The sequence below is a fragment of the Tachyglossus aculeatus genome, chromosome 6 (genome assembly GCF_015852505.1).
Source record: "Tachyglossus aculeatus isolate mTacAcu1 chromosome 6, mTacAcu1.pri, whole genome shotgun sequence".
In the NCBI taxonomy this organism is placed as follows: Eukaryota; Metazoa; Chordata; class Mammalia; order Monotremata; family Tachyglossidae; genus Tachyglossus; species Tachyglossus aculeatus.
In genome coordinates this window covers 57,189,260-57,200,437 of record NC_052071.1, presented here as the reverse complement: position 1 = coordinate 57,200,437, position 11,178 = coordinate 57,189,260, and the positions used below count along the sequence as shown (strand labels likewise).

The 11,178-nt window shown below is 44.4% G+C and overlaps 1 non-coding gene across 1 annotated transcript; it reads left to right on the top strand.

Annotated features, from left to right (window-relative positions):
- Positions 1-10,289: 10,289 nt before the first annotated feature.
- LOC119930283 lies at positions 10,290-10,422 on the top strand. The gene has a single exon (XR_005451765.1). It is a non-coding gene; the product is annotated as a small nucleolar RNA SNORA7 (small nucleolar RNA).
- The last annotated feature ends 756 nt before the right edge of the window (positions 10,423-11,178 follow it).

Below are 11,178 nucleotides of genomic sequence, written 5' to 3'. Positions count from 1 at the left end.
CTATTCTTCTGCTTAGTCCATTTTTTTAAGCATTTCCTATAGTGTTTCCTGTAATTATTTTGAGGAAAGAATATTTCTTTTTTTGTGATTTATAGGAAGCAGATGGCGTTCCCTTTTTATACCTGTTCGGGTCAACTTTTTCGTTGCTGACATGTTTGGGGGTGCTGCAGAAAATCTGAAAGTCAGTGTCAGAATACAGACTGAGGCTGTGTTTCTTCTTCTAGACCACACTGCTTCCTGGAAAAGCATTAGAAGATGCATAATAATAATAATAATAATGGTATTTATTGAGTGCTTATTATGTGCAAAGCACTGTTCTAAGCTCTGAGGAGGTTTATCCTCTCCTCCTCCCCATCCCCCTGCCCTACCTCCTTCCCCTCTCCACATCACTTGTATATATCTGTACAGATTCATTACTCTACTTCACTTGTACATATTTACTATTCTATTAATTTTGTTAATGATGCGCATTTAGCTTTAATTCTATTTGTTCTGACGACTTGACACCTGTCCACATGTTTTGTTTTGTTGTCTGTCTCCCCCTTCTAGACTGTGAGCCCACTGCTGGGTTGGGACCGTCTCTATACGTTGCTGACTTGTACTTCCCAAGCACTTAGTACAGCGCTCTGCACACAGTAAGCACTCAATAAATATGATTTAATGAATGAATGAATCAGGTTGTCCCACGGGGGCTCACAGTCTTAATCCCCGTTTTACAGATGAGGTAACTGAGGCCCAGAGAAGTGAAGTGACTTGCCCAAAGTCACAGAGCTGACAAGTGCTGGAGCCGGGATTTGAACCCATAACCTCTGACTCCAAGGCCCGAGCTCTTTCCACTGAGCCACGCTGCTTCTCCAAGGTTGACATTCAACAGTTACAAATGAGGTGATTGGCTAGAAGCCTTGGAAAGACTGTGATAGCTACAGGGAATCCCACAAAGAGCAGCCCACACTGTGAGTAACACATCTGGCCATACAATAAGGAGTGACCTCGATATGCAGATGGTGAGGTCTGGATCATCAGTCTCACATGTATCTCCTTGGCCACACTCGCCAATAAAAACCTCACCCCCGCCTAACTAGTGTGACCTTTGAACCTGGAACAATAGCTAAATTTAGATCCACTCACACGAAATTAATATAGGTTAAGAATCACATCATCAATTCCACCCGAACAGTCATATTAAAGATGCATTTCTAAGACCCAAGTTAAATAGTACATATTACATATTATGTACATATTAATACATTTGTAGACAGGTGACTCGTACAATAATATATCAAAGATGACAACTTAATCTTCTTCATCCCACTACTATCATTAGAGAGATATGAAAAAAAATAATGAATCGAGCCCATGAAAAATCAACTTTAAGGGTGAAGACTGTAAACTCTTCTCTCTGATCTATTGGCAAACTTGGCTGGCACATCAAATCCGAGTGTCGGTATTTTCTCCCTAGAGCTTGATATCAATGATGTCATTTGCTAAATTTTTACAATATGCCTTGCCATGTGATGAGCCCGGGGGTAGATACAAGGTAATCGGATACAATCCCTGTCCCACTTGGGAGTCACAGTTTAAGAGGGAGGGAGAACAGGCATTTCATAAATGTGGAAACAGAGGGACAGAGAAGTATATTGCCTTGCTCAAAGTCCGGCAACAATCAAGTGACAATGACAGGATTAGTGCCAAGATCCTCTGACTCCCAGGAGTTTCCTCTTTCCACTAGGCCACTTTTGACAGCAACCCAGGGTGTTCAGTTGAATCAACTCTGCTATACTGTACGCTCCCAAGAGGTTACTGCACACAGTAAACACTGAAACAATATGATCAATTCATTGATCATTCTCACCCTCTGCAGTTTGAGGCTTGATTGCCTGAAAGACTGTGTGGTTTAGAGTAAACAAGGGACAGAATAAGGAGACCTCAGTTTTGCCATAAACCTACTGTGTGACCTTGTTCCAGTCACTTAATATCTCTGGACCTCTGTTTCCTTATCTATGAAATGGGGATAAATACCTGCTCTCCAAAACAATTAGACTGATAGCCCCACGTGGTATAGTATCTTGTTTATCTTGTATCTATTATCTCCCCAAATGCTTAATCATAATAATAATAATAATAATAATAATAATAATAATGATGATGACTGTAGTACTTGTTAAACACTTATCATGTGCCAGGCACTGTATTAAGTGCTGAGATGGATACAAGTAGGTGGGGTTGGACACAATCCCTGTCCTGCATAAGGCTCGCAGTCATAATACCCATTTTACAGATGAGTAACTGAAGCCCAGAGTAGGCAAGTGACTTGCCCAAGGCCACAGAGCAGACAAGTGGTGGAGCATAACATATAATCAGTTAATAAATCCCCTAATTATTATTTTAATAGTATTTTCTAAGCACTTATGCGTTAAGCAATGTTCCAAAATGGGGTAGATAGATGTTAATCAGGCCACACAGTCCTGTTCCACATTGAGGCTTAAAGTCTAAGTAGGAGAGAAAACAGGTATTCAATCCCCCTTTTTCACTTGAGGAAACAGGAATAGAGAAGTAAAGTGACTTGCCCAGAGTCACACAGCCGGGACGTTGCAGAGACAAAATTAGAACCTAGGTCCTATGACTCACGGAGCTGTGTTCTTTCCAAAGGACCATGCTGCTTCTAATTATTAGTAGTCATCTCTCCTTTCATTCATTCATCCAATCGTATTTATTGAGCACTTACTGTGTGCAGAGCACTGTACTAAGCACTTGGGAAGTCCAAGTTGGTAACATATAGAGACGGTCCCTACCCAACAGCAGGCTCCCAGTCTAGAAGGGGGAGACAGACAACAAAACATATTAACAAAATCAAATAAACAGTAAATATGTACAAGTAAAATAAACAGAATAATAAATCTGTACAAACATATATACTCCTTAAACACAGACTGATTCCCAAAGTCTAAATGTGCTGAGCTAAATCTAGGTTATTCCTCTTTTCCATCCTTTGCTAAATCCTCTTTGAGGGCCATGGTGTTGGTATCATCTTTACACTCACAGTCTAACAACTTCTTACCACTGACTACCGAGAGTCAGTCAGTCCATCATATTTACTGAGTCGTTACTGTGTGCCCGAGCACTGTACTAAGCGCTTGGAAGAGAAGCAGCATGAAACAGTGGATACAGCATAGACCTGGGAGTTGGAAGGTCATGGGTTTTAATCCCGGCTCTGCCACCCATCAGCTCTGTGTTCCTGGGAAAGTCACTTCTTTTTGCCTCAGTTACCGGATCTGTAAAATGTGGATTGAGACTGTGTCCAACCTGCTTTTCTGGTATCCACCCCAATGCTTAGTATAGCGTCTAGCACATTGATTCATTCATTCAATCATATTCACTGAGCACTTGCTGTGTGCAGATCACTGTACTAAGCGCTTGGGAAGTACAATTCAGCAACAAATAGAGACAATCCCTGCTCACAGTGGGCACACAGTCTAGAAGGGGGGAGACAGACATCAAAACAAGTAAACAAGCCTCAGTAGTATATTGGAAGCACTTAAATAACACAATTATCATTATTATTATTAGCTGGCAATGTGCCAGAGTTTAGAAGAAGTCAGCCTGAAAGCAAATGGTTGATGTTGGTTGGGAAATGGACAATTTTCCTTTTTGGGCATGCAAGACTGTACAATCATGTGGCCAGACGCATTTTATTCATTCATTGATTCAATCATATTTATTGAGCGTTTACTGTGTGCAGATCACTGTACTAAGCGCTTGGGCAGTCCAAGTTGGCAACATATAGAGACGGTCCCTACCCAACAGCGGGCTCACAGTCTAGAGGGGGGAGACAGACAACAAAACGAAACAGATTAACAAAATAAAATAAATAGAATAGTAAATATGTACAAGTAGAATAGAGTAATAAATATGTACAAACATATATACAAGTGCTGTGGGAAGGGACAGGATGGGGGGAGGAAGGAGGGGCTCAGTGTGGGAAGGCCTCCTGGAGGAGGTGAGCTCTCAGTAGGGCTTTGAAGGGAGGAAGAGAGCTAGCTTGGCGGTCTGCAGAGGGAGGGCATTCCAGGCCAGGGGGATGACGTGGGCCAGGGGTCGACGGTGGGACAGGCGAGAACGAAGCACCGTGAGGAGGGTAGAGGCGGCAGAGGAGTGGAGGGTGCGGGCTGGGCTGGAGAAGGAGAGACGGGAGGTGAGGTAGGAGGGGGCGAGGTGATGGACAGCCTTGAAGCTGACAGTGAGGAGTTTTTGCCTAATGTGTAGGTTGATTGGTAGCCACTGGAGCGTTTCTGCACAAAGATGATCCGGGCAGCAGCATGGAGTATAGACTGAAGTAGGGAGAGACAGGAGGATGGAAGATCAGAGAGGAGGCTGATGCAGTAATCCAGTCAGGATAGGCTAAGAGATTGAACCAGCAGGGTAGCGGTTTGGATGGAGAGGAAAGGGCAGATATTGGTGATGTTACGGTGGTGAGACCAGCAGGTTTTGGTGATGGATTGGATGTGAGGGGTGAACGAGAGAGCAGAGTCGAGTATGACACCAAGGGTGCAGGCTTGTGAGACGGGAAGGATGGTAGTGCCGTCAACAGTGATGGGAAAGGCAGGGAGAGGGCAGGGTTTGGGAGGGAAGACAAGGAGTTCAGTCTTGGACATACTGAGTTTTAGACGGCAGGCAGACATCCAGATGGAGATGTCTTGAAGGCAGGAGGAGACACGAGACTGAAGGGAGGGAGAGAGAGCAGGGGCAGAGATCTAGATTAGGGTGTCATCAGTGTAGAGACGATAGTTGAAGCCAAGAGAGAGAATGAGTTCACCAAGGAAGTAAGTGTAGAGAACAGAAGGAGACAAAGAACTGACCCTTGAGGAACCCCTACAGTAAGGGGATGGGAGGGGGAGGAGGAGCCTGCAAAAGAGACTGAGAATGAATGGCCAGAGAGATAAGAGGAGAACCAGGAGAGGACAGAGTCTGTGAAGCCAAGGTTGGATGGCGTGTTGAGGAGAAGGTAGTGGTCCTCAGTGTCGAAGGCAGCTGAGAGGTCGAGGAGGATTAGGATAGAGTGGGAGCTGTTGGATTTGGCAAGCAGTCGGTCACTGGTGACCTTTGAGATGGCAGTTTCCGTGGATTGTAGGGGACGGAAGCCAATAGCAGGGGGTCGAGGAGAGAGTTGGAGTTAAGGAATTTGAGGCAACATGTGTAGATCACTTGTTCAAGAAATTTGGAAAGGAATGGTAGGAGGGAGATAGGGTGATAACTAGAAGGTGAGGTGGGGTCAAGAGAGGGGGTTTTTTTAGGATGGGAGAGATGTGAGCATGTTTGAAGGCAGAGGGGAAGGAATCAGTGGAGAGTGAGTGGTTGAAGATGGAAGTTAAGGAGAGGAGGAGGGATGAAGCGAGAGATTTCATAAGATGAGAGAGAATGGGGTCAGAAGCACAGGTGGCTGGAGTAGCACTTGAGAGGAGGGAGGAGAGCTCCTCTGAGGATACTGCTGGGAAGGATGAGAGAGTAGCAGAGAGGGTTGAGAGCCAATAACATCATGGTCAGGGGGGCCAGGTTCATTACTGATGACCACCAGGCTTTCCCCATGACCAGGTTCCCCACAGACTCAAATAAGGACCGGTCCCGTGCCATCTCGGAACCAATCAAGTCTTGGCCCAGCCAGACCCTGGGCGGGAGACCCAGGCTGATCGCTGCAGGAAGGTGGGACCGGCGATCCTGAGGCCTCCTCCAAATCACACTTGCACTAATTAGAGAGGGAAAGATCAGATCCTTCTAATTATTGACTGTTTTTGAGAAGCTTCTAATTTAATTGACTTTCTGATGGGGTGTGCAGGTCAACAACACTTCAATTTCAAAAGCTGGCCTAGCATTCCCCTGCTGAGTTGAATCATCCCACGGAATCCTGTCTTTTCCCCAGAAGAAAGTCGCACTCCTGGAATCACAAAATACTATTGCAGCATCTTAAAGAATACTCTCCTTGCCGGCCCCTCACCTCCAAGTGACAGGCTTCACGTTTCCACCATTCACCCTGTGACTGCACATTTCAGCAGCAGTCACCCTGAATTTCTCCATTAATTTGAGGTCATCGGTGCCAGCGGGAAGTTCAACGATAAGCCATTCACTCAGTTCGGCTATTACACACGTTTTCACTCTGCATTTTGGTAGAGGTCTGTGAGGGAACTAGAAAATTCTTTTCTGACAATGCAAGATAAATTTGAGTAAACCGGGCTGCTGTGGCTGGAAGAGTTAGTTTGTGTACACCTGGCTCCTAATCAAACCCAACTCCTCAAGAGACCTTTCCTGATTAATTGTTCTTCCCCCAGGTCCGACGTAACTGCCATCTCAACATTTTGTACCATAATAACAAGCATAAAAACAATGATATTATTAAGAACTTATGCTTCCAGCACTAAACTAAGTGCTGGGGCTAGAAAATCAAATCAGAAAAGTGCTTAGTACAGTGCTCTGCACACAATAAGCACTCAATAAATACAATTGAATGAATGGCCCTGTCACACATGGTGCTCACAGTAAAAGGAGGGAGAACAAGTATTTCATCACCATTTTTAAGAGGGAAATTGAGGCAAAGAGAAGTTACATAACAATGGTAATTACAAGCTAATCAGGTAAAACATAGTCCCTCTCCCATATGGTGATCACAGTCCTAATAGGAGGGAGAACAGAAATTGAATTCAATCCCTATTTTACAGATCAGGAAAATGAGGCCCAGAGAAATTAATAGACTTGTTCAAGCACACACAGCAGATATGTAGCAGAGCCGGGATTAGAACCCTTGTCCTCTGATTTCCAGGCCCATGCTCTTTCCTCTAGACCATGCTGCTTGGTCCTTCTACACGGAAACATTCCCAACCTCCTCACTATTAAGTATTTATTCATCCACATATTCTTTTACCCCAAACTGAACCCCATATTTCCTCTCCTGCTTCTCCCCTCCCCCCACCTTACCTCCTTCCTCTCCCCACAGCACCTGTATATATGTATATCTGTTTGTACGGATTTATTACTCTATTTATGTATTTTATTTGTACATATTTATTCTATTTATTTCATTTTGTTAATATGTTTTGTTTTGTTGTCTGTCTACCCCTTCTAGACTGTGAGCCTGCTGTTGGGTAGGAACCGTCTCTATATGTTGCCAACTTGTACTTCCCAAGCGCTTGGTACAGTGCTCTGCACACAGTAAGCACTCAATAAATACGATTGAATGAATGAATGAATCCAGTCTCTTTTTCTTCCTATCTGTCATTGTTTCATGCTTGTCTTCCCTGTGGGATTCCAAACTCCAAATGGGTAGGGATCATGGTTTTGAACTGTAGTGCATATTCCCAAGTGTGTAATACAGTTCTCTGTACGCAGTATGTGATCAATCGATCCTACTGATCGATTGCATGTGTTTTTGTGAGTGGGTTTGTGCGGGTGTGTGCAGGCATGTTGGCGTGGTATTGGTGGGGGTGATTGCACAGCATATGTTTTCCTTAATGAGCGCTTTGGAAGACTGGGACACTCACATTTTGGGGACTTGGAATAGCAAAGTTTGCTTTCTCCACCAGGATCGGGTTTTGGGAAGGTTTCAAAAGTAAATTGCAGCCTGATGGGGATGGGGAAGAATGTTTAACTCAAGACCATGCTAGGACTGTATGACTCCATTGGAAGAGCACCTGATCTCTCCTCTATCTCTTTTAGACTGTGAGTCCTCCGTTGGATAGGGACCGTCTCTATATATTGCCAACTTGTACTTCCCAAGTGCTTAGTACAGTGCTCTGCACAAAGTAAGCGCTCAAATACGATTGAATGAATGAATAACATTCCCTACATCTTCTCTGCAAGTGGTTTCTAAGCCTGCTCATGTCTAGTTCTGAAGATTTTTTTTTTTATACAAATCCCCTTTCTATGAAGCAGCTGACCCAAACATTCCCGCAACATTGGAGCTCTTCTACATTTTCTAATATGTGATTTCCTATCCCCAACCTAGTAAAGGGCGTTAAGCTTGAGTTGGCTTTTGGGGTTGGAGCCAAAGATGGCAGGAATCACAGGGAACTAAGGGAAGCCCCCAATTTCCTTTTCTTTCATCTATGACCAAGTTTTTGAGAGATCATTTCCTCTCAGGATAATTAGAATAAAACCCAAATGCTAATTAAAGAATAGGAAAGACTTGGGATAAATGACAGATGACTGGAGTAAAAAAAAAAAATTAGATTGGAATGGGTGATTCATGGCGTTTTACTTCAGTGACCTAGGTTCAAAACCAGCCAAGGGTAAAATGAAAAGTAGCTACTCCAGGCTGAATACCATAACTTATGGGGAAAGATTTACATTCTCCATGCTATCTAAGCAATTCATCCAGAGGGAATTATTTATAATTGCTAATTAGTCAGAGAGTACAGTTGATGTTCAATGGAATTATATATTAGCTCCCTTCTAAAGTCCAGTGGGGCAACACCATGGTGCTCCAGCGCTATAAATCTCCTTTCAATAAGAAATCAAAAAAAAAATGAAAGTAAAAATACTTGTAGGCTTTCAGTGTCCATGTTGAGGCATAAATGTCACTCTTTGCTGTTGTACTGTACTTTCCCAAGCACTTTGTACAGTGCTCTGCACACATTAAGCACTTAATAAATATGACTGAATAAACGAATGAACCCAAAAAGGTTATGAAAGACTATTTCAACTTTCTGCTGCAGCAGAAATCGGGGCCAAACCTTGCCCTCCCCCTGACTTTCCCATCACTGTAGACAATACGGTCATGCCCTCTATCCTGCAAGCCCATTAACCTGGTGCTATCTTTGACTCTTCTCTCACAATAAATCTATCACCAAATCCTGTTGGTTCTACTTTCACATCACCCCTGGCGTCTTCCTTTTCATCTCCATTCACACTGTTACAGCTGCGACGCAAACCCCGTGCCTCAGTGGAAAGACCACGGGCTTTGGAGTCAGAGGTCATGGGTTCAAATCCTGGCTCTGCCAATGGTCAGCTGTGTGACTCTGGGCAAGTCGCTTAACTTCTCTGTGCCTCAGTTACCTCGTCTGTAAAATGGGGATTAAGACTGTGATACCCACGTGGGATAACCTGATCACCTTGGAACCTCCACAGTGCTTAGAACAGTGCTTTGCACATAGTAAGTGCTTAATAAATGCCATCATTATTATTATCAGACTCCCACTGGACTGTAAGCTCAGTGTGGGTGGGGAAAGTCACTGCTTATTGTTGTGTTATACTTTCCCAAGCACTTAGTACAGTGTCCTGCACAAAGTGGGTGCTCAATAAGGATGTCTGAATGAATGAATGAATAAATCATCAGTCTACCACCCTCTCCACCTCCAAAGCTCTGCTCTTCTAGACTGTGAGCCTATTGTGGGCAGGAATTGTCCCTATTTGTTGCTGAATTGTACTTTCCAACCACTTAGTACAGTACTTTGCACACAGTAAGCCCTCAGTAAAGGTGATTGAGTGAATAAAATCATATCGCATTTGACTAAGCGCTCATTTCTCCTACCTGCTGTTACTTCTGGTTGTCTACGCACTTGGTGATAATAATAAAAATAATGGCATTTATTAAGCGCTTACTATGTGCAAAGCACTGAGGAGGTTACAGGGTGATCAGGTTGTCCCACGGGGGCCTCACAGTCTTAATCCCCATTTTACAGATGAGGTAACTGAGGCACAGAGAAGTTAAGTGACTTGCCCAAAGTCACACAGCTAATTGGCGGAGTCGGGATTTGAACCCATGACCTCTGACTCCAAAGCCCAGGCTCTTTCCACTGAGCCAAGCTGTTTCTCTAATGGTGATGTAGCTTGTTAGAACTCTGTTACTTACCAAAGTCCCACAGCTCTTAAGGACAGTTCTCTGCACACAGTTGGTGCGCCATTCAAATCATTTCCCGGCTCTGCCACTTGTCGGCTGCGTGACCTCGGGTAAGTCGCTTCACTTCTCTGTGCCTCAGTTACCTCATCTGAAAATTGGGGATTGAGATGTGGGACAGGGACTGTGTCTACCCCAATTTGCTTGTCTCCACCCCAGCGCTTATTACAGTACCTGGCACGTAGTAAGCACTTAAATACAGTTATGATTATTATAATTTATAATCAATGAGTTGCCGTTTGGTTTAGCCATGCTCCCTGGAGAAATCCAACAAAGTTTACTTGATTACCTCACCAACAGTGCGTTTTCCTCAGTGAGGCACAAATATGCAACTTGACAAAACGTAGAAAACTGCCTCATGATTCAACAAAACAAATCAATCATATTTATTGGCGTTTACTGTATGGACCACTTCTCAGGGTCGCAACTGGGGAGTTTCCAGCACTCTACCAGTCTTGACTATGGGAGGGAGAGTCAAGCAGAGGCCTGTCCATTCCTAGCTCGGGCAGTGGCTAGCGAGTGGAAGGCAATCTGCTACAAATCAAAACTCACCCGTGCTGGGCAGCAGCGGCGTGGGAGAGAGTCGAGGATGGAGACTCAGGTTTATTGCATGGATGGAGATGATGGTAAAACACTTCCAGATTTTTACCAAGAAAACTCCGCGGATCCACTACCAGACCGATTGCAGATGGAGGTGGGACATTCTGGGAGAGATGTGTCCATGGCACCGCTATGGGATGAACACGACTCGACGGCATGAGACGACAACTGTGTGGAGAGCACTTTACTAGGAATTTGGGAGAGCAGACTAGAGCTGGTAGACATGATCCCCACCCTCAAGGAGCTTACATTTGAGAAGCAGCGTGGCTCAGTGGAAAGAGCCCGGGTTTTGGAGTCAGAGGTCAGGGGTTCAAATCCCGGCTCCGCCGCTTGTCAGTTGTGTGACTTTGGGCAAGTCACTTCACTTCTCTGGGCCTCAGTTCCCTCATCTGTAAAATGGGGATGAAGACTGTGAGCCCCCCCGTGGGACAACCCAATCACCTTGTAACCTCCTCAGCGCTTAGAACAGTGCTTTGCACATAGTAAGCACTTAATAAATGCCATTGTTATTATTACATTCAAGCATGGAGGACAGTTATGTGACCTTCTCTCCTCCATTAAGCTAGCAGAGTTGCATGCAGGGATCTTCTTATCTATGCAAGAAGTTCTCCACGGACTGTAGTGTTGGAGTGGAACAGTTCATTCATTCATTCATTCGTATTTATTGAGTGCTTACTGTGTGCAGAGCACTGTACTAA